A 23331-nucleotide genomic window follows, 5' to 3' on the forward strand; every position below is an offset into this window, starting at 1 on the left:
CTAAGAGGATTCACAATCTTTCTATCTGGTATAAAGCCATTTTGTTCAGCTTGCACATAGTGTGAGATAAAACGACTTGCTCTCATTCAGTGGTTGCCAACGTAATGTCCTCTAGATGCTGTTGAACTACAATGCCCATCATCCCTGGCCTTTGGTCATGCTAGCTTGGACTGATGGGTGTTGTAGTCCAACAACATCTAGAGGACATTACGTTGGCTACCCCCTAGTTGCAAGGGTGCCATGAAACTGGCTGAACAGCTATATAGGCCTATACACCCACACATTTTTGGGATCTTGCCCACCTTTCAGCACTATCATCAGCCTTGAGTTTCTGGGTTTCACCCACTTTCCAGCCTGTGAGACTAATACACATGTATTTTTTAAAAGAGCTGCTGGTGATTTGTGATTTTTTTAAGTTTGGAAAGAATTCATTCACTTTCTTGGTGGGTTATTTTTTGCACAAGAAAGTACAGTGCTTAGGTTTTAAAGGCTGTACCCATGCCTTGTGTGAATAAGCTTGGCTATCCCTACCATCAGATGCATCTGAAGTACGAACTGGGTGAAGAATTCTGTATTGATGTTTTGGACAGTGTATACGGTACTTTCTTTCCATTTGTAGAGGCTACAGACCATTTTTTTCTTTACAGTATTTTTAAAAAGGTTTTCATTTCATAGCATTGGATTAGGATGTTTATTCCCAAATGCATAGTATTTACTGGCCATGGTTATGTTAATTTTTATTTACCTGTAATTCCTGCCTCTTGCTGATAAGCTTCCTACATATTCTGTTGCTGACTGTTCTTTTTTGCTTATTTTCCAATGCAACAATTTCTTTAGTTGTTAAATCCTGGACTATCACTCTTTGAGTCCTGGTGGTGCTTAATTCACTGGTGCATTGCCCTTTATAGGCATTAAAAAAAGAGATGAGTAGCTCATTGAAATCAATGGGAGATTTTTCCATTGATTTCAAGAAGCTCTTGGTAGGGCCCTTAACTAGCTGTGCCTCCATTATGGCTCAGCATGGGTGTTTAGAAAGACAGACCCTTAAAATATACCCAGCGTGTGTTACATGCCCCAAACTTTTTTATTTTCCCTTAGAACATTCATTTTACCAAAACAAGTTGTGATCTCTCTGCATAAAGCTTCTGTGAAGTAGATTTTACATTACAAAGATTGCTGGGGAAATTCTCCTCTCCTCTTTTTTTTTTTTAATATTCAAAAGGAGTGAACATGCCTGTCTCATTCTGGAACATTGCCCAATTGACAGTCCCTTTGGGAGCTCTATGAAGAGGCTAAGTTCATGGTAGATTTTTGTGGAACATATGATTTTCATGTTCATTAACCTATCAGAAAGGAGTTGATAACTCTTGGTGCATCCCTGAAGAGCTCCCTTTTTAAGCTGGGGAAAAAAATCTAGCAAAATAGGCAAAAATACATGGATACTTCCCTAAGCCTTGCATAACTCAAAAGTGGCATATTTCAACTAATAAATGAAAGGTCCCGAGACACGAAAGTCAAAAGCAGGTGCAAGAGCTTTTAGATCGAGAGGCTATGAAATGGCAGATCTGCCATGGAAGTTGTTATGGAAGCTTTCGACAGATCAGATTCCACCCAAATAAAGCTGTGGCCCTATTGAATCCAATTACACCCTTCATGTTTCCCATTTGCCTCAAGGGGAACTATAAGGATCTAGCAATCACGAGTGACAACACTGAGCCACTGCAATCAGGAAATTGCACTGGCTGCTGATTTTATATTGCTTGTGGATGCAGATAACACCACACGCTACTGTCACTTGTCAATCACTGTTGTAGTTTTAATTCACAGGCACCAGATTTCTATTTTCCTTTACCATAAATGACTTCCCTTGCCTTCCCAGACTCTGCTTGGACTCTCTCATAAATGCATTTGTAAAAGAAATGCTGATGATACAAGAGGAAACAAATGAGCAAGGTGGGAAAGGACACCATAAGGGAATAAGATTTTAGAGTGTGTGAGGGGAAATCTTACTTCCTGGACCACACCATGTTTTCACTGAATGATGCTCAACTCTCTTGGGCCACTGGGGCAGATGAGACAATGTGACCACTGGAATAGAACCCCTCACTGACTGAAGAAGAGTTTGGATTTGATATCCCGCCTTTCACTCCCCTTCAGGAGTCTCAAAGAGGCTAACATTCTCCTTTCCCTTCCTCCCCCACAACAAACACTCTGTGAGGTGAGTGGGGCTGAGAGACTTCAAAGAAGTGTGACTGGCCCAAGGTCACCCAGCAGCTCCATGTGGAGGAGCGGAGACGAGAACCCGGTTCCCCAGATTACAAGTCTACCGCTCTTAACCACTACACCACACTGCCATTTATGAGGATTCTGTGCAAGGAGTACTGATGCTTGACTAAACGTCAGTGCATAATCCTTCCCCCCTAAGTCTGCAGCCATATACTCTCTCACCTTGGAGTATGTTCCACTAAACCTACTGGGGTTTATTTCTGAGTATTTCTGAATAGAATCTAAGGTTGAAGAACACTGCCAATAGAACACTCCCTAGCAGACTTTGTTTCCCAGTATATGGTCAACAGTGCCTTTGGGTTTGCATGTGTGTTTTATCGGTGATGCTGTTATGCAAGGATAAGAGGTGTGAAGTGATGGAAAGCTTTACTTGAACGCTTTGATTCACTGCAGACATGGTTCATTCTCCCAAATTAGGTGAATATGTGGCCTGCAGGGCAGATGAAGTTACTTGAGCCAGCAAATTATATAGCTTGGTAGAGAGAAAATCAGATTGCGACTTTTGAGTTCCAGTAGTATGCATGGTACAGAAATAATCAGGAGTTCCATATTTATGGTTTTAGATACTTAGTTTAGATTTAACCAAACTGCATCTACAGAACATGATCTCCCTTGGCTGTGATATCTAAAGCCCCCCTAAGATTGATTTTAAGTTAAATGTGTTGAATTATCTCATCCTACTTCTGAGCCTAGCAGAGCTTGCTTTGTTGGAAGGCTCTGTAGAGAGGCGAAGCATGAATATATACAGAGAATAAATCATTCTTGTCCTAATGAGCAAGTGCCTGTCTGGTCTATTTACATCCCAGGATGGTGGGAAGGGATGCATTGGTGGGGCTTTCAACTCAAGCCTCAGGCCAGACTCTAGCAGAGAAGGATATCAAGAGCACATGCAATATATTCTACAAAACCTTTTCCTCATTTGTAATCGATGGCAGTTGCAATCCTGAACATGCTTACTAGGAAGTAGGCAACATTAGAAGCATAGGAATCTTATACAGACTTAAATTCTGAGATAACATGCATACAATTGCACTGCAAGGCAGCAGTCCTATTCACCAAGGGTGGGGAATATTTTTCAGCCTGAGGGCTGAATTCCCTCATGGGCAACCTTCCAGGGCCCTTTGCAAGCCTATGGTGGGCAAGATCAGAGTCAAAGTGAGCAGAGCAATGCCTGTGCTCTCGCCTTTGTAGGGTAAGCTACATCCCACCCAACATGAAAGTCAAAGGTTTGGCATGCACACAAATTTCTCCATCCAAGCAAGCTAGAGGAATGATCACAGTCCACAGAATCATTCCAGCCAAACAAAAGCATATAAAGCTGGCATGGGCCAGGTCTAGTGAAGGAAATGGTCTGGGGAAAGTGGGTGGCCAAGAAAGAATGTGGGACCAGAAAGAAAGCCACTGTAGAATGGTGCTGCATGTCATTCGTATTCTAAATGCCAATTCATTTCAAAAATAAGAAAAGCTGAGGAAAGAAATATGAGTTGGGTGGAGGAGGATCTGTGATTTTGCTTCAAGCAACCCAAGTTTGAAAATAAGTCACGAGTATGAAAAAAGTAAACTAGGTTTGTATGACATTTTAACCATGCATTAATTTGGGTGTCTTTGACAACAAATGAAGCAAAAAAATGCTTTAAATGGATAACTAATAAAATAGTAAAATGAGAAATGGGGAGGAGCTTACCACACTGAAAACATATATCATTATCAGTAAGAGGTTGATGTTAAAAAGGTAACATCTCCCATAAGCTTTGAAAGAATGCAGGCAGCAGTCCAACAGACACTTACATTGGAGCAAATCTTGTTGGACATTGGGCTTTAATTCTGAGTGGGCATGCATGGTAGATCAGAGTGAAGTTCTTTATTGTGGGATCAATATCCATGTCCCAGAAAAATAACATATTTCTGTACTTTGAACATTCTTGTGTACTTAGTGATTCTTCAGAGTGATTATTCTGCCCCTCAAGCATCCTTCTGGTCTGAAAATGCCATCCTCAACAGTGTTAATATAGATGTTTGAAATCCTACTTTAAATGAACTGAGGAAAACATTTAAATTGGCCAGAAAATTAATTTATCCTTATGACTGATTTGTTGACCACTTATACGTCCATCAAAATCAGGGGGTTTATGTCAGAACATGGTCTTGTCACTTTTTCTATTTCATGCAGAGCATACTCTTCTGATTTAATAATATTGTGGTTCTAGTAAATACTGGCACAAGATGTCAGGCAGCAGGATATCAATCCTACAGAATGCCAACATCATTACAGTGAGCGAAGGTCAGTGGGTGGCTGCTGGCTTCCACCTCCTTATATTTTAAAGAAAAGCTTCCTGCTCTGCTTCTGTTGCACTGAACTAACAAGTTAATCTTGGCTCTTAAGCTTTTGCATGCAGCTTCCACACATGGCTGGTTATATAATGGTGCAGCAGCACAGCATGTAGAGGAAAAGGAGGAGGAGGAGGAGGAGGAGGGAGGCAGTAGCAGAACCAAAGCAATTCGCACCATTTCACAAACACAAATTCAGCTTGGGAGTGTGGCAATTAAAATGAGTCCTCCTGAGTCAGTCACCTGCCTTGGATTGCTTGTTAGGACAACATGTCCAGATGGTCTGTAATATAAGGAACAAACATGTTCTCAACCCAAAGACATCACATACTTGGGATTCCAAAAAGCTTCCGATGAAATCCCTCACCTGCAATGCTTACAGCCATGGGTTTAAGTGACAGCTCCTCTTACGAGAGTCACATATTGGTTGAATGGGCAGGACTAAATGGACAGTTCTTGCAGAAGCAGAAAAGCATTCCACACACCCCCTTGCCCCAAAGCCCTGTGTTGGGGCTGGTGCTATTTAATTTGTCCCAGGGACTGCAAAGCTGAAGGGAAGCACGCTCTGACCTCTACCACTGGCTGGAAGAAGAAGTATCACTGTTAGGTTCCTTCCCTTGCCTCCAGGGAATATCAAAATGGCAAGGGGGAGGCCAACCTGCCCCCCTCCATCCAGCTCAAGGAGCTCACTTCCCTCCTCCTTGTAACCCAGACCTAGCACCTGGCGCTGCCTTTTCTTCTTCCCTCCCAATTCCATTTCCTTTTGTGCCATTTCTTTTCCATTGTCAACCTGTGATCAGGGACTGTATTATTATGGATCCTGGTAAGCTGCTCTGAGAATAATTTTGAGCTGAAGAGCAGGATGACATTACTTTAAATAACAAAGTATTTTGTGTAAAAATGGACTGCAGTCAGGATGAAAATGGTATGGCTCGTAGGGTCCCAGGTTTGCAGATTATATGGCAATAGGTTGGTGAAACTCCAAGCAGAGAGTGAAGAATTGCAACAGGATTTCTCCACTGGCTGACTAGGCAACAAGACGGCTAGTTAGGTCCAGTGTAACTTCAGTGTAAAACTATGCAAATTGGGGAATATACAACATATAAATTGATGGTGTCTGAACTGTGACTAACCGGGTCAACCATATTGTGGTCACAGTGGAGATCTCAATGAAAAGGTGAACTCAGTGTGCAGTGAATGTGACAAAAGCAAAACTGGTGCTCGGTAATCAGAAAAAAGGGGTGGGAAAATGCCATTATGCTTTTTACATCTCTAATTTCCCCATCTCAGTAAATATGGTAGAATTGGAAAAGATGCAGAAATGGGGCAGCCAAAATTGGAGGAGGATAAAGCATCTCTAATGTAGGAAAAAAGACAACTAAAGATATTTCTAAAATGATGATGTGTAGAAAGTGGGTAGAGGGAGGGGGGAAAACCTCCTTCTCTCATAACACTAGAATTCTGGATTATCTAATGAAACTGATGGACAAAAGAAATCATGTCTTCACAGAATGCATGCTTAACTTAATAGTCAATCAAACACTGTGTGGTTTGCTGGCACAGGATGTGATGAAGACTTCTGAGTTGGAGAAAAAGGGGATTTGACAAATTAATCGAGGGTAGGTCTATCAATACCTACGATCCATGTTAATTTCCTGGTCAAGGAAGCTGAGGACTATAGAATAAAGACAACACAATGCACCATAATTCAGCACCACAAGAAAATTTACAAAATAACACACACACACCCTTGAATAATATGCAAGACTACCAGCATAACACCTTTTCCAAGCCACAAAAGTAATATAATGAGCCCGAGAATGAGGAACCTGTCCCTCCCTCAGATTGTATTGGCCTTCAGTTCCCATCAGCCAACATGGCTAACAGTCAGGGATGATGGGAAATGTAGTCTAGTGACACTGACAGAGCCACAGGTGCCACATTTCTGCTGCAGACAAAGACATCCAGGACAGATTGCACAATGAAATCCAGAAGGAAGTGTATAAATTTGAGCTGGTCCTCAGTGTCATCTTCAGAGTGATCTAGACAGAGGCTACTGTGGCAAGGGAACAGGAAGAAGCCAAAGGCAACTAGCAAGAGCTGTGTAGAGCTCCTGACATTGCTGCTCCTCTTTGATTGACTGGACATAGCAGAAGTTCCTGCAGAGCTACTACAATGTCAGTACAAGTCAATGAAAAGCTTTATAACACGGCAGCAAAATGACACTAGATGACAGCTGATGGAACTGATTTCCATTCTTTAGAAAGCTGTCGTGCAATGACCACTAGTAAATTAAAGTTAGGGGAGATCTCATGCCTTTATTAAGGGACCATTTCCACAGCAATTCAGTTGCCCTGTTTGGTAGCGACTAAACAAGACTTTCTGCATCTTAATTGCCATCTGTCTAACGTATAAACTAAAAGGCTTTTTAAAAGCAGGTACCTTTTCTCTAGATAGTAAAACCTGAAAGCTAGGCTAGGTTTCCTCTCTGTCAGGCAAAAGCCCAAATTAGAGAACTATTCACAAAATATAGTGTAAAACACCTAGAGACAAATACTGCCCCCCAAATCTTTTCACTTAAGCTTTGACTTTTTTTTGGCCAAGTTTCTGTCCAGTGAGAACAAAGTTACTACATGAGCCTTGAATAACAGTTAATATTCAGATATTGAAATACAACAAGATTAAAAGGAAAATAATATTTTAAATGAGGTTTTTCTTGTTTTTAATGCTTGCTCACTACAACCTCTCCAACATAATCCTGCAAGAAAGAAGCTGGAATTTTCATTGTCCTCCACAGATGGCTGGAGACCAAGGGATAATCACAAAATGTTCAGGTCTGGATCCAAATTAGATTATTGGGTCCTTTTACTCCGGGAAAAACTCCTTCCACAAATAGAAGAACAACTTTGGATTCAACACCCTCAACTGCAATGATCAAGGCATTGGCATTGGCCACAGCTACGAGATTGTGGCTCACCAGAAGACAGGACCCTAGACCAGAGGAGGTTATCTGGACCCCATCCTCATTTTTCTGGATTCTCCCATGCAGACTGGGAACAAAAGGATCTGGCAGGAAATGCCCCAGAGCCCTCTTAGGGCCAATCAATACCATACATTTAAATCACATCCAAAGCATATTAATCCCCACAAAAGAACCCTTGGGAACTGCAGCTCTGTGAGGGGGAAGTTCCCAGAATTCTTTGGGGGAATGTCATACTGGGAATGTGCTGGAGGTGCATGGTATGGATCTGGCCTCAGCCACCTCCACAGAGGATGAGGAAGGGGAGCAACCTGCTATTTCTGACTGAGATGGTCCCCCTTCAGCCAGGCTCTCCCCAACCAAGGTGCTCACAGGGACACATGATTATATCATAGCAATGGATCTTCCCCCCAAGCAGCTAGGTCACAGAGAAGTCAAGGAGCCTATAGAAATCTTTCCCCAGAGCTGCTTAGGGAGAAAACACATTGACAGATGCTTAGGGTACTGGTGGAGTAGAGGTCATATCTGGAAAAGGGCAGTGAAGGAAAAGGTGACTCACCGTCTCCCAGAGCACCATCTCCTTGATCTTCAAAGCAGGCCTTCTGAGGGCAGCTCATAAGCAACATAAGAACCACAGGAGATCCTAACCAATTATATCCTCTGTCAGATCTGTTTTGGCCCTTAAATTTCAACGAACTGAAAGGGCCCTTAATAGGGTTAAATCTAGGAAGAACCACATACCGAGGGTTGATACACAGTTCTGTTTCACAAGCAGCTTTAGTGCAGTAGATGTAAATACGTAAGGTGGGAATGTGACAGCAGCAAGCGTGTTATAATGCAAGTCTAAACCATAATTGGCAGCTGCTTCCCGTGTCATGGATCTGCAGCAGCAAACCCAGGTATGTAGGGCTTGTAGGGCAGCGGCTGAAGAAGGAGCAAAAAGGGTTTTCTCCTGTGTGTGTTTCTTGTGGCTGATTAGCTGCTCTCCCTGTGCAAAGGTCAGAGGGGGCAGGGTTTCTGTTGAGGTAGGTGATTAGCTGTGGGAGGAGCAATTTGATCTATCTTTAGATTTAGGGGAGCTAGTCTCAAACGTTTGTTGGGGGAGACCTAGGGTTTTTTTTTGGGGGGGGAGTTACTTGTCCTGTCTGCACGCTTCTTATGATGGAGGACCACTGTTGCCAGCCCCAACGACACGTTCTCAAGATGGAGAGTGAGGGAACAGCTGCAGTCGCCTGCGGTTCCTGCACAATGTTTGCCATCTTGCCAAAGGTTGCAGGCAGCTTTACCTGCAGCAATTGCATGTTGATTGCCCTCTTAAAAGACAAAGTCCAGCAACTGGAGGAACGTGTGGCTACGCTCCAAAGAATTAGAGAGCTGGAGCTCTTCTTGGAAGCAACACAGCACACCGTCTCCACCAAGGAGGAGACAGGGGACTCCCCTGAGAAGGAGGCTAGTTCACCAACACAGGAGCCAGATATATGGAGAAACGTGACTCAAAGAAGTAGGAGGCCCAGGGTTCGCTCTGATTGTTTAGAAATACACAATCGCTTTGAGGTCCTCTCCCCTAGAATGGAAGACGAAGAGCAGACTCCATTTGAGGATCTCTCCCTCGTTACAGTCAATCAGGTATATGAAGACGAGCAGCAAAGTCAGTCCTCAGAGAATGTGCAGGCGACCTTGGAACGGATAGATCACGGAAGAACCCCGACCAAACCTAAGAGGAGGCGTGTAGTGGTGATAGGGGATTCCCTACTGAGGGGAACAGAAGCAGTGATCTGTGGGCCTGACAAGATGTCTCGGGAAGTGTGCTGTCTCCCCGGGGCTAAGATCCAAGATGTAACTGAACGACTACAAGGAATCATAAAACCCACTGACAAATACCCCTTCCTCTTGGTTCATGTGGGAACCAATGACACTGCAAGGAATAGCCTCCAGAAGATCAAAAGAGACTATGAGGCTCTGGGCAGGAAATTGAAGCAATTAAATGCACAAATTGTCATCTCATCTGTCCTCCCAGTTGAACGACGTGGCCCAGGGAGAGAGAGAAAAATAGTGGAAGTGAACAGCTGGCTTTGCAAATGGTGTAAACAGGAACGGTTTGGATTCTTAGATCACGGACTGCAGTTTCTTGAAGATGGACTTCTGGCAAGCGATGGGCTGCACCTCACAACGGTTGGGAGGAATGTTTTTGCCAAAAATCTCAGAAACCTCATCAGGAGGGCTTTAAACTGACTAATGTGGGGGAGGGAGACAGTGCTCCTGAAGGTAGGAGTCTATCAATTGATGAAGATGATCATCCAAATGTCATAGACCAAATGGAGCAAACAGCACGCAGACCTAGTGCTGGGAGGAAAAAATCCTTAAATAAGAGACACGGGGGAATGATTAATGGACTTCAATGTCTGTACACTAATGCGCAAAGCATGGGTAATAAACAAGATGAGCTTGAGCTCTTGGTACAGCAAACTAAATATGACATAATAGGCATCACTGAAACCTGGTGGGATAAGTCCCACGACTGGAATGTAAAAATGGAGGGTTACAATCTATTTCAGAGAAACAGACCAGACAAGAAAGGAGGAGGAGTGGCGTTATATGTCAGGGATGTGTATACCTGTGAAGAGATCCAAGATTTAGAACCTCAAAGCCAAAGTGAGAGCATTTGGGTCAAAATTAAGGGAGAGATGAATAACAGGGACCTCATTGTGGGAGTTTACTATAGATCCCCAAGCCAAACGGAGGACATAGATGATGCCTTCCTGGAACAGATGGCCAAGCATGCAAAAGGAAGGGAGATAGTAGTAATGGGGGACTTCAATTACCCGGATATTTGCTGGATGTCAAACTCAGCCAAGAGCATAAGGTCAAACAGATTCCTCACTGGCCTTGCAGACAACTTCGTTGTCCAGAAAGTGGGAGAAGCAACAAGAGGAACAGCCATTTTAGATCTGGTCCTAACCAATGTTGATGACCTGGTTAGTGGGGTAGAAGTGGAAGGATCATTAGGCACGAGTGATCATGCTCTTCTGAAGTTTACTATACAGCGGAAAGGAGCAGCCAAGCATACTAGGACTCAATTTCTTGACTTTAAGAAAGCCGACTTCATAAAACTTAGGGAAGTGCTGGGTGAGATCCCATGGACAGTAATACTAAAAGGAAAGGGAGTTCATGATGGCTGGGAGTTTGTTAAGAGGGAGATAGTAAAAGCACAACTTCAGGCAATACCAATGAGACGGAAACATGGAAGGTGCCTAAAGAAGCCAGGGTGGCTATCTAAAGAACTTTTAACTGAGTTAAGATTAAAAAAGGATGTGTACAAAAAATGGAAAAGGGGGGGGAACCACCAAAGAGGAATTCAAACAAATAGCCAGCACATGTAGACACAAAGTCAGAAAAGCTAAAGCACAGAATGAACTCAGGCTTGCTAGAGAGGTTAAAAGCAACAAAAAAGGCTTTTATGGGTATGTTCGTAGCAAAAGGAAGAACAAAGAAACAGTGGGGTCACTCAGAGGAGAAGATGGTGAAATGCAAACAGGGGACACAGAAAGGGCTGAACTCCTCAATGCCTTCTTTGCCTCAGTCTTCTCCGATAAAGAAAACAATGCCCGACCTGAAGAATTTGGAGCAAATGATTCAGCAGAGGAAACACAGCCCAGAATAACTAAGGAGATAGTACAAGAATACTTGGCTAGTTTAGATGTATTCAAGTCTCCAGGGCCAGATGAACTGCATCCAAGAGTATTAAAAGAACTGGCAGATGTGATCTCAGAACCACTGGCAGTCATCTTTGAGAATTCCTGGAGAACAGGCGAAGTCCCGGCAGACTGGAGGAGGGCAAATGTTGTCCCTATTTTCAAAAAGGGGAAAAGAGAGGACCCAAATAATTACCGCCCAGTCAGTCTGACATCAATACCAGGAAAGATTCTGGAGCAGATCATTAAGCAAACAGTCTGTGAGCACCTAGAAAGGAATACTGTGATCACCAATAGTCAGCATGGATTTCTGAAAAATAAGTCGTGTCAGACTAACCTGATCTCGTTTTTTGACAGAATTACAAGCCTGGTAGATGAAGGGAACGCAGTGGATGTAGCCTACCTTGATTTCAGCAAGGCATTTGACAAGGTGCCCCATGATATTCTTGTAAAGAAGCTGGTAAAATGCGGTCTTGACTATGCTACCACTCAGTGGATTTGTAACTGGCTGACTGACCGAACCCAAAGGGTGCTCATCAATGGTTCCTCTTCATCCTGGAGAAGAGTGACTAGTGGGGTGCCACAGGGTTCTGTCTTGGGCCCGGTCTTATTCAACATCTTTATCAACGACTTGGATGATGGACTCAAGGGCATCCTGATCAAATTTGCAGATGATACCAAACTGGGAGGGGTGGCTAACACCCCAGAGGACAGGATCACACTTCAAAACGACCTTGACAGATTAGAGAACTGGGCCAAAACAAACAAGATGAATTTTAATAGGGAGAAATGTAAAGTATTGCACTTGGGCAAAAAAAATGAGAGGCACAAATACAAGATGGGTGACACCTGGCTTGAGAGCAGTACATGTGAAAAGGATCTAGGAGTCTTGGTTGACCACAAACTTGACATGAGCCAACAGTGTGACGCGGCAGCTAAAAAAGCCAATGCAATTCTGGGCTGCATCAATAGGAGTATTGCATCTAGATCAAGGGAAGTAATAGTGCCACTGTATTCTGCTCTGGTCAGACCTCACCTGGAGTACTGTGTCCAGTTCTGGGCACCACAGTTCAAGAAGGACACTGACAAACTGGAACGTGTCCAGAGGAGGGCAACCAAAATGGTCAAAGGCCTGGAAACGATGCCTTATGAAGAACGGCTAAGGGAGCTGGGCATGTTTAGCCTGGAGAAGAGGAGGTTAAGGGGTGATATGATAGCCATGTTCAAATATATAAAAGGATGTCACATAGAGGAGGGAGAAAGGTTGTTTTCTGCTGCTCCAGAGAAGCGGACACGGAGCAATGGTTCCAAACTACAAGAAAAAGGATTCCACCTAAACATTAGGAAGAACTTCCTGACAGTAAGAGCTGTTCGACAGTGGAATTTGCTGCCAAGGTGTGTGGTGGAATCTCCTTCTATGGAGGTCTTTAAGCAGAGGCTTGACAACCATATGTCAGGAGTGCTCTGATGGTGTTTCCTGCTTGGCAGGGGGTTGGACTCGATGGCCCTTGTGGTCTCTTCCAACTCTATGATTCTATGATTCTATGCTTCTGTGTAATGTGTGAAATGGCCCTCACAATTTCCTTTTTTCTTGTGCGACTGAAAAAATTCTCCTCCTCATGGGGAGTGGGGGGGACGGAACCAGAAGGTGTCCTGCAATGCTGCAGCAGAAGCCTGAGCTGGGTAAATGAATGGAGGGATCCTCTGATTAAATACTGCAGAACACAGTTGATTACACCATTGAATTAGGAGCTCGTTTTCTTGTCATTTTGTTTTTCCTTCCAGCCTTCGGCTTTCTTCTTTCAATCTATACATCATTGTTTCTGTAGGAAGAAACTTATGGGAAATTCAGCAGGAAAGAAGGCACTCAGCATCTATGGGTGTGAGGGAAAGGCATTCTCTGTTCTGAGCATCTGCAGGCTGTTTTTTCTCTTAGGACGAGATTTGGATGTCCTCATTCACCTACTTCCACTTTTGTTCTGGAATGACCTGCCATTGGTACTTGCTTTCCCCCCAAACCCATTGCAAGGCCTCTCCATCTGCTCTGCTGAAACACTGGCTCCACCAGGCTCCTTCCTCAGTTATCATCTACTGCAGGCATAGGCAAACTCCGGCCCTCCAGATGTTTGGGACTACAATTCCCATCATCCCTAGCTAACAGGACCAGTGGTCAGGGATGATGGGAATTGTAGTCCCAAACATCTGGAGAGCTGGAGTTTGCCTATGCCTGATCTACTGCATCCATTCCATATAGGAGAGGGGCAGAGATGGAATTGTATGGCATGTCTGTCAGCTCTGTCAAAATACTAGCAACTTTTGGTTTCTCTCCACCTTGAAATATTTTCATTCCAGTTGATCATTGCAATATAGTGCCAGAGTTTTGTTTTGTTTTCCTCCTCCCTCCCAATCCATTTCCCTTTTGTGTCGGGTATTTTTAGAATGTGAGCCTGAGGGCTGTCTTGACATTTGTAAGTGGCCTGATGCCCCCTCCTCCTTTCTTTGCCTGAATTGCATAATGAGAATGCATTAAATAAGTAAGAAATAAATTTCCATCCCAGTAAAAGCTATGCTGATTTGCTGGCTGTGGCACAGAGTCCCACCTATTTTGTGGGAATTTTGTAGGAAAGTACCCTACTCTTGTCTCCCACAATTTTGTGGTGAGACAAGAGTATGGTATTTTCTCCCTGAGGTGGTAATTTCTCTCCCACTTAGCCCCTTCACTACAGAGCAGTCTTTTGCAATAACACCTAACAATCCCTGTGTGCAAGACACAGCTTCTTGCTCCCCTAGAAACTTATTTTCTCCTGTCATCACAGTAGGCAAATTCATTCAGGCCACAGCAACAGTAACATATGGGCTATGTAATGTCACAGAAGCTCATATAGCTTTGGTCAGAGCATATCCCCCCCCCCCCCCGGAATTTCACAGGAGATAATAAGAGATGGTAGAAACTGTCTATAAACTGTCCAGAAAGTTGCTACAGGGGCCACAACTTGCCTGCTCTTCTTACCACTCACCAATCGTAATAAATTGGTTTGTTTATTTTATTTATCATATTCTTATTTTACTTATACTTCTCCTTTGAGTATTTCCATGGTGGCTAACAACAGAACCTTCTTCTTCTTCTTCTTCTTCTTCTTATTATTATTATTATTATTATTATTATTATTATATTTTGAAAAATAAATATACACGCAAACAATAAAACAATAAAAGCTAATTAAAGATGTAAAACATAAGCAATTGATAATAAAAACCAAAATTAAAGCATCTTCTATCAAATGCTTGTGATACTAAAATTGTTCAAAGCAAAGCTTACTTTATTATTATTACTTTCAATAGGAAGTAACATTTACCTCTCATTTCATATGGTTAACATTCAAAACATGGAAATAATTCCTGCGTAAGTGTGATGTTTTAATGGTGCACTCTGCCATCTGACCCTTACACAGACATATTTAATATAGTTAGCTGAAACAGAGTATAATTTTCATCTAGTTCTCATCTGGCCAAGCATCCGATGTGAGGGCATTGTTAAGAGTTGTAGACGAGAGGAAATCTATTTCTCAGACATAATTTTAATTGTTTTTGTCTTTGGAGTGATTTGTCTCCAGAAACGAATCCAAATTTCTCACTGAATGAACAGTGTAAAAAGATTTCGTTTTGACAAGAGAATTGAACATCTGTAGGAGGGCAAAATATGATTCCTATCTTGGCAAGTTAAAATGCTGGACTTATCGAAAACATTCTTTTTTTTAAAAAAAAAGTATCAGTGAATTCATTTAGTTTGGAGGTTGGATGACTGTAGCAATTTCTTTCCTCCCTTCCTCCATTTCCATAGCATTTAAACTGTATTTGAATAATTTTGTCATTAGGCTATTACCGGTAGCTTATGTAACAATAAACACTCTCACGTATGCTGAACAGTTTTGTTATCAATGCTTATGATGGCTCTTTTTCATTCTCGTTTTTCAAGCTTCTATGGAGAGGGAGACCATGGGAACCAATATCTTCTAGACCAATATTTTTAGCTGCTATGTCTTATCTCTTTCCCACCCACCCCTTTCATACACAAGAAGACACGCTGTTCAGTACCAAATAATTAGGCTTACAGACAGCAGTTTCATGTTCCCAGTACCTTTGAGGTGCAAACTGTTAGCTTTCTATAAAGGAAGTAACAAACTGTGCTAGCAATATCGATTTCAAACTTGGGGCAGCCCAGTCCTGTTGGTTGGCAGGTATAGGTCCATATGTTGGACTGGATTGGGGAGAGATTTAGGCCCCAGAATCTGCCTAAGGGGCTATTATCTGTTGGTTCTTTATTTCTTGCAGGGAACAACCTAGTTTATGTGGAGGGACAGCAGAGATTTAGTACCCGTGACAGTGTTAGAAGATGAATCCTTAACCCCTCACCCCCCAAAACTAAGTTTTCGCCAATTTTCCCTTCCAAAGCAATGTATGGATCTGGTGTGGTTAAATGCTTTGCTGACCTCTGCTCCTTCCCTTGTTATACCCAGTGCTTCCCCCCCCCCCAATACATACATACATACATACATATATATATATATATATATATGTATGTTTAGGGATATTCTCATTTTCCTATTCATATTGAAATACTGCCCCTCAATGAGACTTAGATCCACAAAATGTTTAGGGGTATGCGTATCCCTGCGTCCCCCCAGAAAAAAGCACTGGTTATACCTGCTATGCTGAAACAGAAATTTATATTGCTGTAAGGAACTGAATACTGGATTTACACAAGTGTGCTGGACAGCATGAACATACCTGGCTTGGCAACTGCCTGGATGTGAGACCACCAGGGAACCATGTGCAAGCTACTCGGTCTTTTTGAGGAAGAGTGGGGCACAAATGGAGACCCCCCCCCCAGGAATCCTGACATTACACTGCATTGAGGTATGTGCTGTTTGTGTGCGATGTGAGCATTTCATCACCCCACCGACCTAGTTGATTGTGCTTGTTTCTGAGGATGATCAGGACTGTTGTGTGACACTGATTTTAGTCAAATCAAAACGTTGACTTGCATTCTTTGGTCTCGGCAGAGTGTGGGATGAAGAACTGACGGGGCATAAGCAACATCCCTCCGGGCTCGATCATTCTGCTATTGCATAAGGTGTCACAGAAAAACCAGAGTTCATTGGGAAAAGCTGGTCAGCAGTCACAGATAGACAAGCACTTGCGGACAGTGAGAAGATGCAGTAATTCTTCCTTATGATTCTGCTGCCCAAATGCATTTTAAATCCGGTTTCCTCCTATCACCTTAATCCTCACCATTTCTTCCAAATTCCATATCTGAAAAAATGTATATTCTGTTGTCAGCATTATGTGTAACTAATATACACACTATAATCTAGTCATAGAATCTGGAGTTTCTACTTGCAATATTCTACAAAATTCATTATTTTCTACAGACTTCAGAGTGACAAGGACATGTGTAGTTCCTGGTTGATTCCCCCCCCCATCTCTTTCTCCCTCCCTGCCCCTTAGATTATTTTCACTGAGTTACAGGGTGAGATAACTTAATGACCTATAAAAATAAGACATTTGATTACAAATACATATTTAAATTTTTTCTCCAGGTATATAAATCTTCCGTTTATTTCCCCCTCCACAAAAAATGTGTATTTACTGCTTGTTGTCTGTTGAAGACTACGTAAAGTACTAAAAGACAGTGTGTTTGTGAAATGTAAAAAACAAAACAAAACACGCACATGCATTTGCACAGAGAACAGAATCAAAATGACTCATCGAAAGATTTCTTTCCTAAATGAACACTATTATTTTCTTGTTTTCCTTTCTGTTCTTGATTGTCTTGTATGTCTAACAATAGAGAGAAATAATGGTAGCAAGAAACAGAAATAGAACTAGCAATGTCAATGTGAAATGATATTTATGTACACGGCTGTATTTTAGGGAGGCTCTCAAATAGTATGCAGAACAGACTACGCACTAGAGCTTCGGAAACACAGGAAGAGCATTTATTTGCCTACCATCTCCTGCTTCTTGTAACCACTTGAGAGCAGTCACCAACCAAACAGTTTTGTTGAGTGACCCAGGGCAGAGTTACTTGGAAGTTACTCCAAATTCAGTGTACGGAGGATTATGGCTGTAATCTTTGATCCAATTGCATATGTCATTTGACAATTGTTTGATGTTCAGTTTTTAATCTGTGCCAGAAGGCCTTTTAGTTTATCTGTAAGATGCCAAGTCTGGAGTAGGTGTGGCCATAGATTTCTTTAGATTTCTGTGGTGCTGGAATGAGATTGCTTTGCAGACTGTAGCTGCAATCCCCCAAACATGCCTACCATTCCACCCACCTTCTCCATTTCTATAAAATACTATTGCAGCTTTTGCCAATCTATTGCCCTCCAGATTTGTGGGACTACAATGCCCATCAGCCCCAATCTGGAGCAGAGGTGGATTAAGGAGAGCGTGACCGGTTTGGTCACCCTGGGTGAGGAGCCTTGGGGTGCTGCAGGGGACATGGCAACTATGATTTAGAATAGGGCACAAGTGGCAGGGGGCACCACTGAAATTTGAGACCCCAAGGTCTGCCACTGTCTGGAGGACACCAACTTAGCAAGGGCTATTCCACTGAAATGATGGTTTCATTTTGAATATCTTCAGGGCACAATTCTGTACTGACAAATCCTTGAATGAGGGGGCTAAAGTATTTGACAGGGACACAGCAATGTTGGAGGAACATCTGATATGCAACTGCCATGACAGGTCATGCTGGTCAAATGGCTAAACAGGGTAGCATTGTGGGTGGTGCATGGGTGGCAGCACACAGCAGGAGCACATTTATGCTGCATCCTCTCTACCTCTTTGACTCATGGACAGTGCAACTCCTCCCATTGATTTCAATGAGGTGAGATTCTTTTCTTTGAGAATATAGCTAACCCCACATCAGTGATGGCTCCACACATGTCACAGTGACAAAGCACAGGTTATGATGTAACTCAGAACCCAATCACACTACCATCAGTCTATAAACCCCACACAGGGAGACAATAACTGAGGTGATAGGATGCTGTGTCTGGGATTATCTCTCTCTGGCCCAATGCTGCACATGCTTAAGGGTTCACAAAGGGAACTCTGGGGATAAGAAACTATGGAGAAAGGGCACCTTGCACACAAAGGGAGCACTCTGCGCAAAGCAGGCTAGCCTCATTAGATGCATGGTAACTTGAGCCTGTTGCTAACACATCTATGCCTAGATCTCTAAAAGGTACCTTGCTCTTGACTTCCTCCACACACAAACACATAATACCAAATTCCACTCCAACAACTGCAAAAGCAAGGGAAGGGGGAACACGGGCTGCCATGCCTAACTGCTACAGAAGTCTCCCATGTTTTACTCACTTCACCCTTATGTCACAGGCAAAAGTGTGCAGGAGTCATTCGCTTTCTCTGGATGTGGGTGGCAGGTTGGGCTCCATTGCCAGCCCTGTCCCTTACCAGTGGGTACAGGATCCTGGAAACATTTATGTGTTTTTTAAAAAAAATTCTCCTTGTGTGTTTTCCCATCTTCCCTCTCAGGCTGAGCCTGCATTCTTGGTGCCATTAAGCCAATCTGCCAGCATAGCACCAATGTGTCTCTGATCTGTGTGTGAGTCTGGAAAAGATGAGCTATGATAGCCATCTTCAAAGATCTTAAGGGCTGTCACATGGAGGAGGGAGCATGCTTGTTTTCTCCTGCTCTGGAGGGTAGGACTCAAGGCAATGGCTTCAAGTTACAAGAAAGGAGATTCTGACTAAGCATTTGGAAAAACCAGTAAGAGCTGTTCAGCCGTGGAACAGACTCCCACGAGAGGTGGTGGACTCTCCTTCCTTGGAGGTTTTTAAGCAGAGGTTGGATTGCCATCTGTATGTTTTAGCTGAGATTCCTGCATTGCAGGGGGCTGGACTAGATGACCCTTGGGTCCCTTCCAACTCTAAGATTCTATGATTCTGTTCCATTTTCACACTTGGGAAACCATACATAGGCTCTTTGCAAGCCTTAATTAGTGCTTCACACTTCATATATATATATATATATGTGTGTGTGTGTGTGCGTGTGTGTGTGTGCGCGCGTGTGTGTGTGTGATCCTTTTTCTTTAGGAATTCATCTATAGCACACTTTTGACGGTTCAAGATTGCTACCTGTGGGAGAGTGTAATATAAATGCTAGAGACTTTGATGTGAGGTCTATTGGACAGAGAGTTTCTGTCCCATCCCAGATGCAATGATTTAAGAATAGAATATATTAGAGTCCCTCCTAGCCCTGTGGATCTGTAATTTTAGCACCATCCAATTAGTGGCATTGCTATACAACTACCAAATAAAAGCAAAATGTAAGTTTTGCAGTTCTGGGCGTTCATGAACTTAACTAAGTGGTGCGCACATACCCTTTTCATCTTCCAGGCTGGGGCAGAGCTGTGCTTTTTATGCAGACTGCGCTATGTCTGCACAGTACATGCCGCAAAACTATTTCTTCACTATTATCTTGGGCCCTGAAAAGTTCAAGAGATAAACCAGCATGGGAAAAACAACTCCATTTCTCTTCCTATCACTTTTTAAAATTGCTTGATTGTTTCCACTTTCCAGCTACTGGAGCTGATCTTCATTCCCAAGAACTCTTCTGATGCTGCACCACTGCTATGCACAAAGCAGATTAATTCCCACCCCCACCCCCGCAAAAGGGACTTGCATGCTGTAATATGTACAATAAGCCTCTCTCTTCCTCCACTTCACACCTTTCACTAGAATGCAAACTTTTAAACTGACCAAAGAGAGTTGGGAAAGTTTCAAGAAGCAACACCACGCTCATAGGGCTGAATGGAGTGGCTTTTCCATGTTGCACTGTCCATGGTGCTGATGCATGGTCTATGCATCCTATGCTTAAGAGAGGGCAACTTGATCTTGCTGCAAGACATCATCCCAAAGCCACAAACTTTCTCTACTAAATCAGTGGCGGCAAGCCTTTCATTATCCCACCCCGCCCCCCACTTACAACTGGGAAAGATACCCCCCACCCCACATGTTCTATGGAATTGAAGTTAATATTCCCTGGGTCGCCATGGTGATAGTGAGCTCTGTTCCTTCGAGCAAGACAAATTAGGCATCACCTCATTAGCCTAAAGACTTCTTTCGCTTGCTGCTTTGCACATCACAGAACTCTCTTGCTCCTCAAAAGATCCAGGAGGGAAATGGGTGCCACTGCATGACTGTGTGACATTGCGTCACAGTGCCACAGATGCCTTGTTCTTTTAATGACACCCCCCCACTCTATTGTAACCATTGCTCTGCTATGATGCAAATTTAGGATGCCATCCAGCGCCAGTGAAATCAGGCAGAATCCTGCCACGGGTTTCAGCTGGCACTCTCAGCCCTGCCTTTTCCCGTTCAAGCTTCGTGGGAATATTCTCTCCTTATATCCTGAATGTTGCCATGCAGGTCTTTATTTGGAGCATTCTGCTGTTTCCCACACCAGCCTCCCAGAGCTTGAAATGTGGGATTAAGTACCCTGCTCAGTTACATAATTAGATCATGGTTTGTCTTCCTATCTTCATGAAACAAACTAGCAATCATTTGTTCTTAGTAAACAAACAAATAGGTCCAAATAGGTTCTCCAGATGTGGTTATTCTTAAAAATCCACCACAGCCTTGTAACTTGTCTGATTTCAGCCAAGAGGTTTTTGCCAGGGAAGGGAGAAGAGAGCCACAACTTTCAAGGATCTCGGGGCTGGGTGACTTTTACTATCCAATTATTGCTCCCCTCCCGATGCACATCTGGCTGCATGGACAGAAACCAAGCCAACGAAGATACCCGCCCCTTCCCTCTCTTTCTGGTAAACAGGATCGGAGAACAATTGATTCCTTCAACAACTCAACACACACACGCCTTCCCCACAGCCTTCTCCACCAACAAATCCGGAGTTCCGACCCAAAGGGAGAGAGAAACAGATCTGGAAGAAGTGGCCGACTGCGTTTCAAGCCTCCCTCCATCACCTCGCCAAGCCTTTCCAGGTTTTCACCGGCGAACCAAGAAGAGGATGCGAAACGGACCGTCGCTTTGTCGCCGTACCGTTGGCACCTCCGTCTCCCAAAAGCACAACTTTGGGACGGGATCTGCTCGGGTGGGCGAGGGCGGAGGGGGAAGGAGCGAGGGCTGGATCCCTCCAGGGCTTCGCGCACGGCGAGAAGGAAGAAAGCTGCATTGCCCTACCTGTTCGGCGCACAGCTTCGCTCACTCGATCATGATTCCTCCCTCCGAGATCGAGCAGGGTGGGCGCGGGTGGGTGGCTTTTTGGGGGCGGCTGGTCGCTCACTGGAGGATGGAAGGCCGATTTCGAGCCAATGCCCGTCTCCAAGGGAAGGGCAGGCGAGGCGTCCCGCGTCTACAGCGGTCCCGCGCTGCTCTCCGCGGCGCCCATCCTGCGCGCTGCTCACCTGCCTCTGGATCCCTTTGGGCTTCCTCCGCAAGCGCAGCCGGGCGAGAGGGCTGGAGTTGAGCGGGCGCCCGCTGGTCGCCCAGGCAGAGTTCAGCGGGATGGCGAAGGCATCGGATGGGCACCACGAGGGAAGATGGGGAAGAAGAAGATCGGAGCGGAGCAAGAACAATAAAGCGCTGGCAGCGAGCAAAGTAATGGAGCGCTCAGGGACACGTCACGAAAGCCCGCAGCTTCAATGAATTCCGCTCGATCCCAGCCTGGGTTTCCAGTCGCTGGAACAAAACAAGAGCAGATAAAACTTCGCGCAGTGCCATCTAGTGCAGAACCGACGAAGTACAAGCTATGGCAGGTTCTCCCCACGACCACTTTTTTTTAAAGAGGGGAGATTGTTTCCTTTTCAGCTTGGAAGAGACTAAATGGAAACTTTACTGCGTGTGCAACCAACCCGTTCCGTTTCCTTGGAACAGGTTTTTATTTTTCCTGAGCTGAGGCAAAGAAGAACAGACGCTAGATTCTTTGAAGTAGGAGCGGGGACATGTGGAATTCATAGTGTTTCCTTCCTTCCTTCCTTCCTTCCTTCCTTCCTTCCTTCCTCTCTCTCTTTCTAAAAAAGGCTTTGTGGATTATGCCTTTTGGCGAAGAAAATAGGAACATTTTTGGCAAGGATAAAGAAATTGAGAGACATTAAGCACAGTGGCTGTGGCGAGTTGCACGCTGTGGTAGGATTGTGAAGCTTTGCTTGACAAGGTCCACACTGAATAACGACAAGCAAGTATTTAGAGAAAGCTTCTGTCTATAAATGGGAGAAGATAGTAATGAGACTTTGTAGGGCAAAGTGGTGTAGATTTTAAAAATGATACCGGAACACAGGAAGCTGCCTTATACCGAGTCAAACTATCGGTCCTTCTAGCTGAGTTTTGTTTCCTCTGGCTGCCAGCAGCTCTCCAGAGTTTCAGACAGGGGATATCTCCCTCAAGATGCTGTGTGTTGAACCTGCGGCCTTTGGCATGCAAGACATGTGCTCCACCCCCTGGGCCATGGCCCTTTCCCTAATGATATCGGCTGTTGGGATTCTAATCTGGGTGGTACAGATGAAGATAGAGCCCGCCCCATGTTTAGTGACCTTGGTAGGAACTTAACAGATGTGGAGTGGAAGCCCATGACATGTATTTCCCTCTGGGCAAATTAATATGGTGGTGGTGGTGGGTCTCACTAGTGCAGCACTTTGCAGTAGGCCTAACTACACAGCAAGCATTTTTTTAAAAAAGGATGAAATGTTTAGGGCAAGGGGCAGCAGATCTGTGGGCCAGTGCAAAAGACCTGGGGCTCAGCCTACCCCCGAGCCACCCCCTCACAATGTCCCTGGTGACAGTGCATTTCTGATCACCAGATACTGGGTGGGGACAAGCAACAAACAAGATTGGTGAGCTCCATCATGCTCATCAGCTTCCAAAGGGTGGCTGTCTGAGCTTGGTTGAAGAGAGGCAAGCCCAGTGGTGGTTCATGCTCATTGAGACTGATAGGGCAAGCTTCACTTGACTCTGGACGTAGCTAGACCTTCACTATATTCAGCAAGGCAATTCTTGAT

At 44.0% G+C, this 23331-nt stretch overlaps 1 protein-coding gene across 2 annotated transcripts in view; it reads right to left on the minus strand.

The window, feature by feature from the left end:
- KCNJ6 (potassium inwardly rectifying channel subfamily J member 6) overlaps window positions 1-22729 on the minus strand; it is a 106834-nt gene extending 84105 nt beyond the window's left edge. For both annotated transcript variants that reach the window (XM_079974932.1, XM_079974931.1), the window contains exon 1: window positions 21518-22729. The gene's annotated coding sequence lies outside the window, so the exon portion shown is untranslated. The remainder of the gene's footprint in view (window positions 1-21517) is intronic.
- Between the last annotated feature and the right edge of the window lie 602 nt (window positions 22730-23331).

This window comes from Podarcis cretensis (genome assembly GCF_951804945.1).
Source record: "Podarcis cretensis genome assembly, chromosome: 4".
Taxonomy (NCBI): Eukaryota; Metazoa; Chordata; class Lepidosauria; order Squamata; family Lacertidae; genus Podarcis; species Podarcis cretensis.